The following is an 18,548-nucleotide window of genomic DNA, read 5'->3' as shown; positions in this document are numbered from 1 at the left end:
GTGAACTGGCTAGAGGAAGCTTGAAAATGTGACTTAGGTAAAACGGGGAGCAACTGACAGGAGTAACTATGACTCTCTTAAGGTAGCCAAATGCCTCGTCAACCGGAGAAATACATTGGCAAACTCGAGAAGCTCCCATCAGGAGTGCTGTGAAAGTCTTTAGGTTGACAGATAATAGCGTATCGCTTCAGGGGAACTGGCTCGTGGAACGTTGAAAATGTGACAGTGGTAAAACGGGGAGCAACTGACAGGAGTAACTATGACTCTCTTAAGGTAGCCATATGCCTCGTCAACAGGCGAAATACATCGGCAATCTCGAGAAGCTCCCACCAGGAGTACTGTGACAGTCTATAGGTTGACAGATAATGGCGTATCGCTTCAGGGGAACTGGCTAGTGGAAAGTTGAAAATGTGACTGTGGTAAAACGGGGAGCAACTGACAGGAGTAACTATGACTCTCTTAAGGTAGCCATATGCCTCGTCAACAGGCGAAATACATCGGCAATCTCGAGAAGCTCCCACCAGGAGTACTGTGACAGTCTATAGGTTGACAGATAATGGCGTATCGCTTCAGGGGAACTGGCTAGTGGAACCTTGAAAATGTGACTGTGGTAAAACGGGGAGCAACTGACAGGAGTAACTATGACTCTCTTAAGGTAGCCAAATGCTTCGTCAACAGGCGAAATACATCGGCAAACTCGAGAAGCTCACGGCAGGAGTACTGTGAAAGACATTAGGTTGACAGACAATGGCGTATCGCGTCAGGTGAACTGGCTAGAGGAAGCTTGAAAATGAGACTGTGGTAAAACGGGGAGCAACTGACAGGAGTAACTATGACTCTCTTAAGGTAGCCATATGCCTCGTCAACAGGCGAAATACATCGGCAATCTCGAGAAGCTCCCACCTGGAGTACTGTGACAGTCTATAGGTTGACAGATAATGGCGTATCGCTTCAGAGGAACTGGCTAGTGGAACGTTGAAAATGTGACTGTGGTAAAACGGGGAGCAACTGACAGGAGTAACTATGACTCTCTTAAGGTAGCCATATGCCTCGTCAACAGGCGAAATACATCGGCAATCTCGAGAAGCTCCCACCAGGAGTACTGAGACAGTCTATAGGTTGACAGATAATGGCGTATCGCTTCAGGGGAACTGGCTAGTGGAACCTTGAAAATGTGACTGTGGTAAAACGGGGAGCAACTGACAGGAGTAACTATGACTCTCTTAAGGTAGCCAAATGCTTCGTCAACAGGCGAAATACATCGGCAAACTCGAGAAGCTCACGGCAGGAGTACTGTGAAAGACATTAGGTTGACAGACAATGGCGTATCGCGTCAGGTGAACTGGCTAGAGGAAGCTTGAAAATGTGACTGTGGTAAAACGGGGAGCAACTGACAGGAGTAACTATGATCTCTTAAGGTAGCCAAATGCCTCGTCAACAGGCGAAATACATCGGCAAACTCGAGAATCTCCCACCAGGAGTACTGTGACAGTCTATAGGTTGACAAATAATGGCGTATCGCTTCAGGGGAACTGGCGAGAGGAAGCTTAAAATTGTGACTGTGGTGAAACGGGGAGCAACTGACAGGAGTAACTATGACTCTCTTAAGGTAGCCAAATGCCTCGTCAACAGGCGAAATACATCGGCAAACTCGAGAAGCTCCTGGCAAGAGTACTGTGAAAGACATTAGGTTGACAGACAATGGCGTATCGCGTCAGGTGAACTGGCTAGAGGAAGCTTGAAAATGTGACTTAGGTAAAACGGGGAGCAACTGACAGGAGTAACTATGACTCTCTTAAGGTAGCCAAATGCCTCGTCAACCGGAGAAATACATCGGCAAACTCGAGAAGCTCCCATCAGGAGTGCTGTGAAAGTCTTTAGGTTGACAGATAATAGCGTATCGCGTCAGGGGACTGGCTCGTGGAACGTTGAAAATGTGACAGTGGTAAAACGGGGAGCAACTGACAGGAGTAACTATGACTCTCTTAAGGTAGCCATATGCCTCGTCAACAGGCGAAATACATCGGCAATCTCGAGAAGCTCCCACCAGGAGTACTGTGACAGTCTATAGGTTGACAGATAATGGCGTATCGCTTCAGGGGAACTGGCTAGTGGAACCTTGAAAATGTGACTGTGGTAAAACGGGGAGCAACTGACAGGAGTAACTATGACTCTCTTAAGGTAGCCATATGCCTCGTCAACAGGCGAAATACATCGGCAATCTCGAGAAGCTCCCACCAGGAGTACTGTGACAGTCTATAGGTTGACAGATAATGGCGTATCGCTTCAGAGGAACAGGCTAGTGGAACGTTGAAAATGTGACTGTGGTAAAACGGGGAGCAACTGACAGGAGTAACTATGACTCTCTTAAGGTAGCCATATGCCTCGTCAACAGGCGAAATACATCGGCAATCTCGAGAAGCTCCCACCAGGAGTACTGTGACAGTCTATAGGTTGACAGATAATGGCGTATCGCTTCAGGGGAACTGGCTAGTGGAACCTTGAAAATGTGACTGTGGTAAAACGGGGAGCAACTGAGAGGAGTAACTATGACTCTCTTAAGGTAGCCAAATGCTTCGTCAACAGGCGAAATACATCGGCAAACTCGAGAAGCTCACGGCAGGAGTACTGTGAAAGACATTAGGTTGACAGACAATGGCGTATCGCGTCAGGTGAACTGGCTAGAGGAAGCTTGAAAATGTGACTGTGGTAAAACGGGGAGCAACTGACAGGAGTAACTATGATCTCTTAAGGTAGCCAAATGCCTCGTCAACAGGCGAAATACATCGGCAAACTCGAGAATCTCCCACCAGGAGTACTGTGACAGTCTATAGGTTGACAAATAATGGCGTATCGCTTCAGGGGAACTGGCGAGAGGAAGCTTAAAATTGTGACTGTGGTGAAACGGGGAGCAACTGACAGGAGTAACTATGACTCTCTTAAGGTAGCCAAATGCCTCGTCAACAGGCGAAATACATCGGCAAACTCGAGAAGCTCCTGGCAAGAGTACTGTGAAAGACATTAGGTTGACAGACAATGGCGTATCGCGTCAGGTGAACTGGCTAGAGGAAGCTTGAAAATGTGACTTAGGTAAAACGGGGAGCAACTGACAGGAGTAACTATGACTCTCTTAAGGTAGCCAAATGCCTCGTCAACCGGAGAAATACATTGGCAAACTCGAGAAGCTCCCATCAGGAGTGCTGTGAAAGTCTTTAGGTTGACAGATAATAGCGTATCGCTTCAGGGGAACTGGCTCGTGGAACGTTGAAAATGTGACAGTGGTAAAACGGGGAGCAACTGACAGGAGTAACTATGACTCTCTTAAGGTAGCCATATGCCTCGTCAACAGGCGAAATACATCGGCAATCTCGAGAAGCTCCCACCAGGAGTACTGTGACAGTCTATAGGTTGACAGATAATGGCGTATCGCTTCAGGGGAACTGGCTAGTGGAAAGTTGAAAATGTGACTGTGGTAAAACGGGGAGCAACTGACAGGAGTAACTATGACTCTCTTAAGGTAGCCATATGCCTCGTCAACAGGCGAAATACATCGGCAATCTCGAGAAGCTCCCACCAGGAGTACTGTGACAGTCTATAGGTTGACAGATAATGGCGTATCGCTTCAGGGGAACTGGCTAGTGGAACCTTGAAAATGTGACTGTGGTAAAACGGGGAGCAACTGACAGGAGTAACTATGACTCTCTTAAGGTAGCCAAATGCTTCGTCAACAGGCGAAATACATCGGCAAACTCGAGAAGCTCACGGCAGGAGTACTGTGAAAGACATTAGGTTGACAGACAATGGCGTATCGCGTCAGGTGAACTGGCTAGAGGAAGCTTGAAAATGAGACTGTGGTAAAACGGGGAGCAACTGACAGGAGTAACTATGATCTCTTAAGGTAGCCAAATGCCTCGTCAACAGGCGAAATACATCGGCAAACTCGAGAATCTCCCACCAGGAGTACTGTGACAGTCTATAGGTTGACAGATAATGGCGTATCGCTTCAGGGGAACTGGCGAGAGGAAGCTTAAAATTGTGACTGTGGTGAAACGGGGAGCACCTGACAGGAGTAACTATGACTCTCTTAAGGTAGCCAAATGCCTCGTCAACAGGCGAAATACATCGGCAAACTCGAGAAGCTCCTGGCAAGAGTACTGTGAAAGACATTAGGTTGACAGACAATGGCGTATCGCGTCAGGTGAACTGGCTAGAGGAAGCTTGAAAATGTGACTTAGGTAAAACGGGGAGCAACTGACAGGAGTAACTATGACTCTCTTAAGGTAGCCAAATGCCTCGTCAACCGGAGAAATACATCGGCAAACTCGAGAAGCTCCCATCAGGAGTGCTGTGAAAGTCTTTAGGTTGACAGATAATAGCGTATCGCGTCAGGGGACTGGCTCGTGGAACGTTGAAAATGTGACAGTGGTAAAACGGGGAGCAACTGACAGGAGTAACTATGACTCTCTTAAGGTAGCCATATGCCTCGTCAACAGGCGAAATACATCGGCAATCTCGAGAAGCTCCCACCAGGAGTACTGTGACAGTCTATAGGTTGACAGATAATGGCGTATCGCTTCAGGGGAACTGGCTAGTGGAACCTTGAAAATGTGACTGTGGTAAAACGGGGAGCAACTGACAGGAGTAACTATGACTCTCTTAAGGTAGCCATATGCCTCGTCAACAGGCGAAATACATCGGCAATCTCGAGAAGCTCCCACCTGGAGTACTGTGACAGTCTATAGGTTGACAGATAATGGCGTATCGCTTCAGAGGAACTGGCTAGTGGAACGTTGAAAATGTGACTGTGGTAAAACGGGGAGCAACTGACAGGAGTAACTATGACTCTCTTAAGGTAGCCATATGCCTCGTCAACAGGCGAAATACATCGGCAATCTCGAGAAGCTCCCACCAGGAGTACTGTGACAGTCTATAGGTTGACAGATAATGGCGTATCGCTTCAGGGGAACTGGCTAGTGGAACCTTGAAAATGTGACTGTGGTAAAACGGGGAGCAACTGAGAGGAGTAACTATGACTCTCTTAAGGTAGCCAAATGCTTCGTCAACAGGCGAAATACATCGGCAAACTCGAGAAGCTCACGGCAGGAGTACTGTGAAAGACATTAGGTTGACAGACAATGGCGTATCGCGTCAGGTGAACTGGCTAGAGGAAGCTTGAAAATGTGACTGTGGTAAAACGGGGAGCAACTGACAGGAGTAACTATGATCTCTTAAGGTAGCCAAATGCCTCGTCAACAGGCGAAATACATCGGCAAACTCGAGAATCTCCCACCAGGAGTACTGTGACAGTCTATAGGTTGACAAATAATGGCGTATCGCTTCAGGGGAACTGGCGAGAGGAAGCTTAAAATTGTGACTGTGGTGAAACGGGGAGCAACTGACAGGAGTAACTATGACTCTCTTAAGGTAGCCAAATGCCTCGTCAACAGGCGAAATACATCGGCAAACTCGAGAAGCTCCTGGCAAGAGTACTGTGAAAGACATTAGGTTGACAGACAATGGCGTATCGCGTCAGGTGAACTGGCTAGAGGAAGCTTGAAAATGTGACTTAGGTAAAACGGGGAGCAACTGACAGGAGTAACTATGACTCTCTTAAGGTAGCCAAATGCCTCGTCAACCGGAGAAATACATTGGCAAACTCGAGAAGCTCCCATCAGGAGTGCTGTGAAAGTCTTTAGGTTGACAGATAATAGCGTATCGCTTCAGGGGAACTGGCTCGTGGAACGTTGAAAATGTGACAGTGGTAAAACGGGGAGCAACTGACAGGAGTAACTATGACTCTCTTAAGGTAGCCATATGCCTCGTCAACAGGCGAAATACATCGGCAATCTCGAGAAGCTCCCACCAGGAGTACTGTGACAGTCTATAGGTTGACAGATAATGGCGTATCGCTTCAGGGGAACTGGCTAGTGGAAAGTTGAAAATGTGACTGTGGTAAAACGGGGAGCAACTGACAGGAGTAACTATGACTCTCTTAAGGTAGCCATATGCCTCGTCAACAGGCGAAATACATCGGCAATCTCGAGAAGCTCCCACCAGGAGTACTGTGACAGTCTATAGGTTGACAGATAATGGCGTATCGCTTCAGGGGAACTGGCTAGTGGAACCTTGAAAATGTGACTGTGGTAAAACGGGGAGCAACTGACAGGAGTAACTATGACTCTCTTAAGGTAGCCAAATGCTTCGTCAACAGGCGAAATACATCGGCAAACTCGAGAAGCTCACGGCAGGAGTACTGTGAAAGACATTAGGTTGACAGACAATGGCGTATCGCGTCAGGTGAACTGGCTAGAGGAAGCTTGAAAATGAGACTGTGGTAAAACGGGGAGCAACTGACAGGAGTAACTATGATCTCTTAAGGTAGCCAAATGCCTCGTCAACAGGCGAAATACATCGGCAAACTCGAGAATCTCCCACCAGGAGTACTGTGACAGTCTATAGGTTGACAGATAATGGCGTATCGCTTCAGGGGAACTGGCGAGAGGAAGCTTAAAATTGTGACTGTGGTGAAACGGGGAGCACCTGACAGGAGTAACTATGACTCTCTTAAGGTAGCCAAATGCCTCGTCAACAGGCGAAATACATCGGCAAACTCGAGAAGCTCCTGGCAAGAGTACTGTGAAAGACATTAGGTTGACAGACAATGGCGTATCGCGTCAGGTGAACTGGCTAGAGGAAGCTTGAAAATGTGACTTAGGTAAAACGGGGAGCAACTGACAGGAGTAACTATGACTCTCTTAAGGTAGCCAAATGCCTCGTCAACCGGAGAAATACATCGGCAAACTCGAGAAGCTCCCATCAGGAGTGCTGTGAAAGTCTTTAGGTTGACAGATAATAGCGTATCGCGTCAGGGGACTGGCTCGTGGAACGTTGAAAATGTGACAGTGGTAAAACGGGGAGCAACTGACAGGAGTAACTATGACTCTCTTAAGGTAGCCATATGCCTCGTCAACAGGCGAAATACATCGGCAATCTCGAGAAGCTCCCACCAGGAGTACTGTGACAGTCTATAGGTTGACAGATAATGGCGTATCGCTTCAGGGGAACTGGCTAGTGGAACCTTGAAAATGTGACTGTGGTAAAACGGGGAGCAACTGACAGGAGTAACTATGACTCTCTTAAGGTAGCCATATGCCTCGTCAACAGGCGAAATACATCGGCAATCTCGAGAAGCTCCCACCTGGAGTACTGTGACAGTCTATAGGTTGACAGATAATGGCGTATCGCTTCAGAGGAACTGGCTAGTGGAACGTTGAAAATGTGACTGTGGTAAAACGGGGAGCAACTGACAGGAGTAACTATGACTCTCTTAAGGTAGCCATATGCCTCGTCAACAGGCGAAATACATCGGCAATCTCGAGAAGCTCCCACCAGGAGTACTGTGACAGTCTATAGGTTGACAGATAATGGCGTATCGCTTCAGGGGAACTGGCTAGTGGAACCTTGAAAATGTGACTGTGGTAAAACGGGGAGCAACTGACAGGAGTAACTATGACTCTCTTAAGGTAGCCAAATGCTTCGTCAACAGGCGAAATACATCGGCAAACTCGAGAAGCTCACGGCAGGAGTACTGTGAAAGACATTAGGTTGACAGACAATGGCGTATCGCGTCAGGTGAACTGGCTAGAGGAAGCTTGAAAATGTGACTGTGGTAAAACGGGGAGCAACTGACACGAGTAACTATGATCTCTTAAGGTAGCCAAATGCCTCGTCAACAGGCGAAATACATCGGCAAACTCGAGAATCTCCCACCAGGAGTACTGTGACAGTCTATAGGTTGACAAATAATGGCGTATCGCTTCAGGGGAACTGGCTCGTGGAACGTTGAAAATGTGACAGTGGTAAAACGGGGATCAACTGACAGGAGTAACTATGACTCTCTTAAGGTATCCATATGTCTCGTCAACAGGCGAAATACATCGGCAATCTCGAGAAGCTCCCACCAGGAGTACTGTGACAGTCTATAGGTTGACAGATAATGGCGTATCGCTTCAGGGGAACTGGCTAGTGGAACCTTGAAAATGTGACTGTGGTAAAACGGGGAGCAACTGACAGGAGTAACTATGACTCTCTTAAGGTAGCCATATGCCTCGTCAACAGGCGAAATACATCGGCAATCTCGAGAAGCTCCCACCAGGAGTACTGTGACAGTCTATAGGTTGACAGATAATGGCGTATCGCTTCAGGGGAACTGGCTAGTGGAACCTTGAAAATGTGACTGTGGTAAAACGGGGAGCAACTGACAGGAGTAACTATGACTCTCTTAAGGTAGCCAAATGCTTCGTCAACAGGCGAAATACATCGGCAAACTCGAGAAGCTCACGGCAGGAGTACTGTGAAAGACATTAGGTTGACAGACAATGGCGTATCGCGTCAGGTGAACTGGCTAGAGGAAGCTTGAAAATGTGACTGTGGTAAAACGGGGAGCAACTGACAGGAGTAACTATGATCTCTTAAGGTAGCCAAATGCCTCGTCAACAGGCGAAATACATCGGCAAACTCGAGAATCTCCCACCAGGAGTACTGTGACAGTCTATAGGTTGACAAATAATGGCGTATCGCTTCAGGGGAACTGGCGAGAGGAAGCTTAAAATTGTGACTGTGGTGAAACGGGGAGCAACTGACAGGAGTTACTATGACTCTCTTAAGGTAGCCAAATGCCTCGTCAACAGGCGAAATACATCGGCAAACTCGAGAAGCTCCTGGCAAGAGTACTGTGAAAGACATTAGGTTGACAGACAATGGCGTATCGCGTCAGGTGAACTGGCTAGAGGAAGCTTGAAAATGTGACTTAGGTAAAACGGGGAGCAACTGACAGGAGTAACTATGACTCTCTTAAGGTAGCCAAATGCCTCGTCAACCGGAGAAATACATCGGCAAACTCGAGAAGCTCCCATCAGGAGTGCTGTGAAAGTCTTTAGGTTGACAGATAATAGCGTATCGCGTCAGGGGACTGGCTCGTGGAACGTTGAAAATGTGACAGTGGTAAAACGGGGAGCAACTGACAGGAGTAACTATGACTCTCTTAAGGTAGCCATATGACTCGTCAACAGGCGAAATACATCGGCAATCTCGAGAAGCTCCCACCAGGAGTACTGTGACAGTCTATAGGTTGACAGATAATGGCGTATCGCTTCAGGGGAACTGGCTAGTGGAACCTTGAAAATGTGACTGTGGTAAAACGGGGAGCAACTGACAGGAGTAACTATGACTCTCTTAAGGTAGCCATATGCCTCGTCAACAGGCGAAATACATCGGCAATCTCGAGAAGCTCCCACCTGGAGTACTGTGACAGTCTATAGGTTGACAGATAATGGCGTATCGCTTCAGAGGAACTGGCTAGTGGAACGTTGAAAATGTGACTGTGGTAAAACGGGGAGCAACTGACAGGAGTAACTATGACTCTCTTAAGGTAGCCATATGCCTCGTCAACAGGCGAAATACATCGGCAATCTCCAGAAGCTCCCACCAGGAGTACTGAGACAGTCTATAGGTTGACAGATAATGGCGTATCGCTTCAGGGGAACTGGCTAGTGGAACCTTGAAAATGTGACTGTGGTAAAACGGGGAGCAACTGACAGGAGTAACTATGACTCTCTTAAGGTAGCCAAATGCTTCGTCAACAGGCGAAATACATCGGCAAACTCGAGAAGCTCACGGCAGGAGTACTGTGAAAGACATTAGGTTGACAGACAATGGCGTATCGCGTCAGGTGAACTGGCTAGAGGAAGCTTGAAAATGTGACTGTGGTAAAACGGGGAGCAACTGACAGGAGTAACTATGATCTCTTAAGGTAGCCAAATGCCTCGTCAACAGGCGAAATACATCGGCAAACTCGAGAATCTCCCACCAGGAGTACTGTGACAGTCTATAGGTTGACAAATAATGGCGTATCGCTTCAGGGGAACTGGCGAGAGGAAGCTTAAAATTGTGACTGTGGTGAAACGGGGAGCAACTGACAGGAGTAACTATGACTCTCTTAAGGTAGCCAAATGCCTCGTCAACAGGCGAAATACATCGGCAAACTCGAGAAGCTCCTGGCAAGAGTACTGTGAAAGACATTAGGTTGACAGACAATGGCGTATCGCGTCAGGTGAACTGGCTAGAGGAAGCTTGAAAATGTGACTTAGGTAAAACGGGGAGCAACTGACAGGAGTAACTATGACTCTCTTAAGGTAGCCAAATGCCTCGTCAACCGGAGAAATACATCGGCAAACTCGAGAAGCTCCCATCAGGAGTGCTGTGAAAGTCTTTAGGTTGACAGATAATAGCGTATCGCGTCAGGGGACTGGCTCGTGGAACGTTGAAAATGTGACAGTGGTAAAACGGGGAGCAACTGACAGGAGTAACTATGACTCTCTTAAGGTAGCCATATGCCTCGTCAACAGGCGAAATACATCGGCAATCTCGAGAAGCTCCCACCAGGAGTACTGTGACAGTCTATAGGTTGACAGATAATTGCGTATCGCTTCAGGGGAACTGGCTAGTGGAACCTTGAAAATGTGACTGTGGTAAAACGGGGAGCAACTGACAGGAGTAACTATGACTCTCTTAAGGTAGCCATATGCCTCGTCAACAGGCGAAATACATCGGCAATCTCGAGAAGCTCCCACCAGGAGTACTGTGACAGTCTATAGGTTGACAGATAATGGCGTATCGCTTCAGGGGAACTGGCTAGTGGAACGTTGAAAATGTGACTGTGGTAAAACGGGGAGCAACTGACAGGAGTAACTATGACTCTCTTAAGGTAGCCATATGCCTCGTCAACAGGCGAAATACATCGGCAAACTCGAGAAGCTCCTGGCAAGAGTACTGTGAAAGACATTAGGTTGACAGACAATGGCGTATCGCGTCAGGTGAACTGGCTAGAGGAAGCTTGAAAATGTGACTTAGGTAAAACGGGGAGCAACTGACAGGAGTAACTATGACTCTCTTAAGGTAGCCAAATGCCTCGTCAACCGGAGAAATACATTGGCAAACTCGAGAAGCTCCCATCAGGAGTGCTGTGAAAGTCTTTAGGTTGACAGATAATAGCGTATCGCTTCAGGGGAACTGGCTCGTGGAACGTTGAAAATGTGACAGTGGTAAAACGGGGAGCAACTGACAGGAGTAACTATGACTCTCTTAAGGTAGCCATATGCCTCGTCAACAGGCGAAATACATCGGCAATCTCGAGAAGCTCCCACCAGGAGTACTGTGACAGTCTATAGGTTGACAGATAATGGCGTATCGCTTCAGGGGAACTGGCTAGTGGAAAGTTGAAAATGTGACTGTGGTAAAACGGGGAGCAACTGACAGGAGTAACTATGACTCTCTTAAGGTAGCCATATGCCTCGTCAACAGGCGAAATACATCGGCAATCTCGAGAAGCTCCCACCAGGAGTACTGTGACAGTCTATAGGTTGACAGATAATGGCGTATCGCTTCAGGGGAACTGGCGAGAGGAAGCTTAAAATTGTGACTGTGGTGAAACGGGGAGCAACTGACAGGAGTAACTATGACTCTCTTAAGGTAGCCAAATGCCTCGTCAACAGGCGAAATACATCGGCAAACTCGAGAAGCTCACGGCAGGAGTACTGTGAAAGACATTAGGTTGACAGACAATGGCGTATCGCGTCAGGTGAACTGGCTAGAGGAAGCTTGAAAATGTGACTGTGGTAAAACGGGGAGCAACTGACAGGAGTAACTATGATCTCTTAAGGTAGCCAAATGCCTCGTCAACAGGCGAAATACATCGGCAAACTCGAGAATCTCCCACCAGGAGTACTGTGACAGTCTATAGGTTGACAAATAATGGCGTATCGCTTCAGGGGAACTGGCGAGAGGAAGCTTAAAATTGTGACTGTGGTGAAACGGGGAGCAACTGACAGGAGTAACTATGACTCTCTTAAGGTAGCCAAATGCCTCGTCAACAGGCGAAATACATCGGCAAACTCGAGAAGCTCCTGGCAAGAGTACTGTGAAAGACATTAGGTTGACAGACAATGGCGTATCGCGTCAGGTGAACTGGCTAGAGGAAGCTTGAAAATGTGACTTAGGTAAAACGGGGAGCAACTGACAGGAGTAACTATGACCCTCTTAAGGTAGCCAAATGCCTCGTCAACCGGAGAAATACATCGGCAAACTCGAGAAGCTCCCATCAGGAGTGCTGTGAAAGTCTTTAGGTTGACAGATAATAGCGTATCGCGTCAGGGGACTGGCTCGTGGAACGTTGAAAATGTGACAGTGGTAAAACGGGGAGCAACTGACAGGAGTAACTATGACTCTCTTAAGGTAGCCATATGCCTCGTCAACAGGCGAAATACATCGGCAATCTCGAGAAGCTCCCACCAGGAGTACTGTGACAGTCTATAGGTTGACAGATAATGGCGTATCGCTTCAGGGGAACTGGCTAGTGGAACCTTGAAAATGTGACTGTGGTAAAACGGGGAGCAACTGACAGGAGTAACTATGACTCTCTTAAGGTAGCCATATGCCTCGTCAACAGGCGAAATACATCGGCAATCTCGAGAAGCTCCCACCAGGAGTACTGTGACAGTCTATAGGTTGACAGATAATGGCGTATCGCTTCAGAGGAACTGGCTAGTGGAACGTTGAAAATGTGACTGTGGTAAAACGGGGAGCAACTGACAGGAGTAACTATGACTCTCTTAAGGTAGCCATATGCCTCGTCAACAGGCGAAAAACATCGGCAATCTCGAGAAGCTCCCACCAGGAGTACTGTGACAGTCTATAGGTTGACAGATAATGGCGTATCGCTTCAGGGGAACTGGCTAGTGGAACCTTGAAAATGTGACTGTGGTAAAACGGGGAGCAACTGACAGGAGTAACTATGACTCTCTTAAGGTAGCCAAATGCTTCGTCAACAGGCGAAATACATCGGCAAACTCGAGAAGCTCACGGCAGGAGTACTGTGAAAGACATTAGGTTGACAGACAATGGCGTATCGCGTCAGGTGAACTGGCTAGAGGAAGCTTGAAAATGTGACTGTGGTAAAACGGGGAGCAACTGACAGGAGTAACTATGATCTCTTAAGGTAGCCAAATGCCTCGTCAACAGGCGAAATACATCGGCAAACTCGAGAATCTCCCACCAGGAGTACTGTGACAGTCTATAGGTTGACAAATAATGGCGTATCGCTTCAGGGGAACTGGCTCGTGGAACGTTGAAAATGTGACAGTGGTAAAACGGGGATCAACTGACAGGAGTAACTATGACTCTCTTAAGGTATCCATATGTCTCGTCAACAGGCGAAATACATCGGCAATCTCGAGAAGCTCCCACCAGGAGTACTGTGACAGTCTATAGGTTGACAGATAATGGCGTATCGCTTCAGGGGAACTGGCTAGTGGAACCTTGAAAATGTGACTGTGGTAAAACGGGGAGCAACTGACAGGAGTAACTATGACTCTCTTAAGGTAGCCATATGCCTCGTCAACAGGCGAAATACATCGGCAATCTCGAGAAGCTCCCACCAGGAGTACTGTGACAGTCTATAGGTTGACAGATAATGGCGTATCGCTTCAGGGGAACTGGCTAGTGGAACCTTGAAAATGTGACTGTGGTAAAACGGGGAGCAACTGACAGGAGTAACTATGACTCTCTTAAGGTAGCCAAATGCTTCGTCAACAGGCGAAATACATCGGCAAACTCGAGAAGCTCACGGCAGGAGTACTGTGAAAGACATTAGGTTGACAGACAATGGCGTATCGCGTCAGGTGAACTGGCTAGAGGAAGCTTGAAAATGTGACTGTGGTAAAACGGGGAGCAACTGACAGGAGTAACTATGATCTCTTAAGGTAGCCAAATGCCTCGTCAACAGGCGAAATACATCGGCAAACTCGAGAATCTCCCACCAGGAGTACTGTGACAGTCTATAGGTTGACAAATAATGGCGTATCGCTTCAGGGGAACTGGCGAGAGGAAGCTTAAAATTGTGACTGTGGTGAAACGGGGAGCAACTGACAGGAGTTACTATGACTCTCTTAAGGTAGCCAAATGCCTCGTCAACAGGCGAAATACATCGGCAAACTCGAGAAGCTCCTGGCAAGAGTACTGTGAAAGACATTAGGTTGACAGACAATGGCGTATCGCGTCAGGTGAACTGGCTAGAGGAAGCTTGAAAATGTGACTTAGGTAAAACGGGGAGCAACTGACAGGAGTAACTATGACTCTCTTAAGGTAGCCAAATGCCTCGTCAACCGGAGAAATACATCGGCAAACTCGAGAAGCTCCCATCAGGAGTGCTGTGAAAGTCTTTAGGTTGACAGATAATAGCGTATCGCGTCAGGGGACTGGCTCGTGGAACGTTGAAAATGTGACAGTGGTAAAACGGGGAGCAACTGACAGGAGTAACTATGACTCTCTTAAGGTAGCCATATGACTCGTCAACAGGCGAAATACATCGGCAATCTCGAGAAGCTCCCACCAGGAGTACTGTGACAGTCTATAGGTTGACAGATAATGGCGTATCGCTTCAGGGGAACTGGCTAGTGGAACCTTGAAAATGTGACTGTGGTAAAACGGGGAGCAACTGACAGGAGTAACTATGACTCTCTTAAGGTAGCCATATGCCTCGTCAACAGGCGAAATACATCGGCAATCTCGAGAAGCTCCCACCTGGAGTACTGTGACAGTCTATAGGTTGACAGATAATGGCGTATCGCTTCAGAGGAACTGGCTAGTGGAACGTTGAAAATGTGACTGTGGTAAAACGGGGAGCAACTGACAGGAGTAACTATGACTCTCTTAAGGTAGCCATATGCCTCGTCAACAGGCGAAATACATCGGCAATCTCCAGAAGCTCCCACCAGGAGTACTGAGACAGTCTATAGGTTGACAGATAATGGCGTATCGCTTCAGGGGAACTGGCTAGTGGAACCTTGAAAATGTGACTGTGGTAAAACGGGGAGCAACTGACAGGAGTAACTATGACTCTCTTAAGGTAGCCAAATGCTTCGTCAACAGGCGAAATACATCGGCAAACTCGAGAAGCTCACGGCAGGAGTACTGTGAAAGACATTAGGTTGACAGACAATGGCGTATCGCGTCAGGTGAACTGGCTAGAGGAAGCTTGAAAATGTGACTGTGGTAAAACGGGGAGCAACTGACAGGAGTAACTATGATCTCTTAAGGTAGCCAAATGCCTCGTCAACAGGCGAAATACATCGGCAAACTCGAGAATCTCCCACCAGGAGTACTGTGACAGTCTATAGGTTGACAAATAATGGCGTATCGCTTCAGGGGAACTGGCGAGAGGAAGCTTAAAATTGTGACTGTGGTGAAACGGGGAGCAACTGACAGGAGTAACTATGACTCTCTTAAGGTAGCCAAATGCCTCGTCAACAGGCGAAATACATCGGCAAACTCGAGAAGCTCCTGGCAAGAGTACTGTGAAAGACATTAGGTTGACAGACAATGGCGTATCGCGTCAGGTGAACTGGCTAGAGGAAGCTTGAAAATGTGACTTAGGTAAAACGGGGAGCAACTGACAGGAGTAACTATGACTCTCTTAAGGTAGCCAAATGCCTCGTCAACCGGAGAAATACATCGGCAAACTCGAGAAGCTCCCATCAGGAGTGCTGTGAAAGTCTTTAGGTTGACAGATAATAGCGTATCGCGTCAGGGGACTGGCTCGTGGAACGTTGAAAATGTGACAGTGGTAAAACGGGGAGCAACTGACAGGAGTAACTATGACTCTCTTAAGGTAGCCATATGCCTCGTCAACAGGCGAAATACATCGGCAATCTCGAGAAGCTCCCACCAGGAGTACTGTGACAGTCTATAGGTTGACAGATAATTGCGTATCGCTTCAGGGGAACTGGCTAGTGGAACCTTGAAAATGTGACTGTGGTAAAACGGGGAGCAACTGACAGGAGTAACTATGACTCTCTTAAGGTAGCCATATGCCTCGTCAACAGGCGAAATACATCGGCAATCTCGAGAAGCTCCCACCAGGAGTACTGTGACAGTCTATAGGTTGACAGATAATGGCGTATCGCTTCAGGGGAACTGGCTAGTGGAACGTTGAAAATGTGACTGTGGTAAAACGGGGAGCAACTGACAGGAGTAACTATGACTCTCTTAAGGTAGCCATATGCCTCGTCAACAGGCGAAATACATCGGCAAACTCGAGAAGCTCCTGGCAAGAGTACTGTGAAAGACATTAGGTTGACAGACAATGGCGTATCGCGTCAGGTGAACTGGCTAGAGGAAGCTTGAAAATGTGACTTAGGTAAAACGGGGAGCAACTGACAGGAGTAACTATGACTCTCTTAAGGTAGCCAAATGCCTCGTCAACCGGAGAAATACATTGGCAAACTCGAGAAGCTCCCATCAGGAGTGCTGTGAAAGTCTTTAGGTTGACAGATAATAGCGTATCGCTTCAGGGGAACTGGCTCGTGGAACGTTGAAAATGTGACAGTGGTAAAACGGGGAGCAACTGACAGGAGTAACTATGACTCTCTTAAGGTAGCCATATGCCTCGTCAACAGGCGAAATACATCGGCAATCTCGAGAAGCTCCCACCAGGAGTACTGTGACAGTCTATAGGTTGACAGATAATGGCGTATCGCTTCAGGGGAACTGGCTAGTGGAAAGTTGAAAATGTGACTGTGGTAAAACGGGGAGCAACTGACAGGAGTAACTATGACTCTCTTAAGGTAGCCATATGCCTCGTCAACAGGCGAAATACATCGGCAATCTCGAGAAGCTCCCACCAGGAGTACTGTGACAGTCTATAGGTTGACAGATAATGGCGTATCGCTTCAGGGGAACTGGCGAGAGGAAGCTTAAAATTGTGACTGTGGTGAAACGGGGAGCAACTGACAGGAGTAACTATGACTCTCTTAAGGTAGCCAAATGCCTCGTCAACAGGCGAAATACATCGGCAAACTCGAGAAGCTCACGGCAGGAGTACTGTGAAAGACATTAGGTTGACAGACAATGGCGTATCGCGTCAGGTGAACTGGCTAGAGGAAGCTTGAAAATGTGACTGTGGTAAAACGGGGAGCAACTGACAGGAGTAACTATGATCTCTTAAGGTAGCCAAATGCCTCGTCAACAGGCGAAATACATCGGCAAACTCGAGAATCTCCCACCAGGAGTACTGTGACAGTCTATAGGTTGACAAATAATGGCGTATCGCTTCAGGGGAACTGGCGAGAGGAAGCTTAAAATTGTGACTGTGGTGAAACGGGGAGCAACTGACAGGAGTAACTATGACTCTCTTAAGGTAGCCAAATGCCTCGTCAACAGGCGAAATACATCGGCAAACTCGAGAAGCTCCTGGCAAGAGTACTGTGAAAGACATTAGGTTGACAGACAATGGCGTATCGCGTCAGGTGAACTGGCTAGAGGAAGCTTGAAAATGTGACTTAGGTAAAACGGGGAGCAACTGACAGGAGTAACTATGACCCTCTTAAGGTAGCCAAATGCCTCGTCAACCGGAGAAATACATCGGCAAACTCGAGAAGCTCCCATCAGGAGTGCTGTGAAAGTCTTTAGGTTGACAGATAATAGCGTATCGCGTCAGGGGACTGGCTCGTGGAACGTTGAAAATGTGACAGTGGTAAAACGGGGAGCAACTGACAGGAGTAACTATGACTCTCTTAAGGTAGCCATATGCCTCGTCAACAGGCGAAATACATCGGCAATCTCGAGAAGCTCCCACCAGGAGTACTGTGACAGTCTATAGGTTGACAGATAATGGCGTATCGCTTCAGGGGAACTGGCTAGTGGAACCTTGAAAATGTGACTGTGGTAAAACGGGGAGCAACTGACAGGAGTAACTATGACTCTCTTAAGGTAGCCATATGCCTCGTCAACAGGCGAAATACATCGGCAATCTCGAGAAGCTCCCACCAGGAGTACTGTGACAGTCTATAGGTTGACAGATAATGGCGTATCGCTTCAGAGGAACTGGCTAGTGGAACGTTGAAAATGTGACTGTGGTAAAACGGGGAGCAACTGACAGGAGTAACTATGACTCTCTTAAGGTAGCCATATGCCTCGTCAACAGGCGAAAAACATCGGCAATCTCGAGAAGCTCCCACCAGGAGTACTGTGACAGTCTATAGGTTGACAGATAATGGCGTATCGCTTCAGGGGAACTGGCTAGTGGAACCTTGAAAATGTGACTGTGGTAAAACGGGGAGCAACTGACAGGAGTAACTATGACTCTCTTAAGGTAGCCAAATGCTTCGTCAACAGGCGAAATACATCGGCAAACTCGAGAAGCTCACGGCAGGAGTACTGTGAAAGACATTAGGTTGACAGACAATGGCGTATCGCGTCAGGTGAACTGGCTAGAGGAAGCTTGAAAATGTGACTGTGGTAAAACGGGGAGCAACTGACAGGAGTAACTATGATCTCTTAAGGTAGCCAAATGCCTCGTCAACAGGCGAAATACATCGGCAAACTCGAGAATCTCCCACCAGGAGTACTGTGACAGTCTATAGGTTGACAAATAATGGCGTATCGCTTCAGGGGAACTGGCGAGAGGAAGCTTAAAATTGTGACTGTGGTGAAAC

This window comes from Schistocerca serialis, chromosome 3 (genome assembly GCF_023864345.2).
Source record: "Schistocerca serialis cubense isolate TAMUIC-IGC-003099 chromosome 3, iqSchSeri2.2, whole genome shotgun sequence".
NCBI classification, from domain to species: Eukaryota; Metazoa; Arthropoda; class Insecta; order Orthoptera; family Acrididae; genus Schistocerca; species Schistocerca serialis.
The sequence above is the reverse complement of the archived record's forward strand: the minus strand, read 5'-3'. Positions refer to the sequence as shown.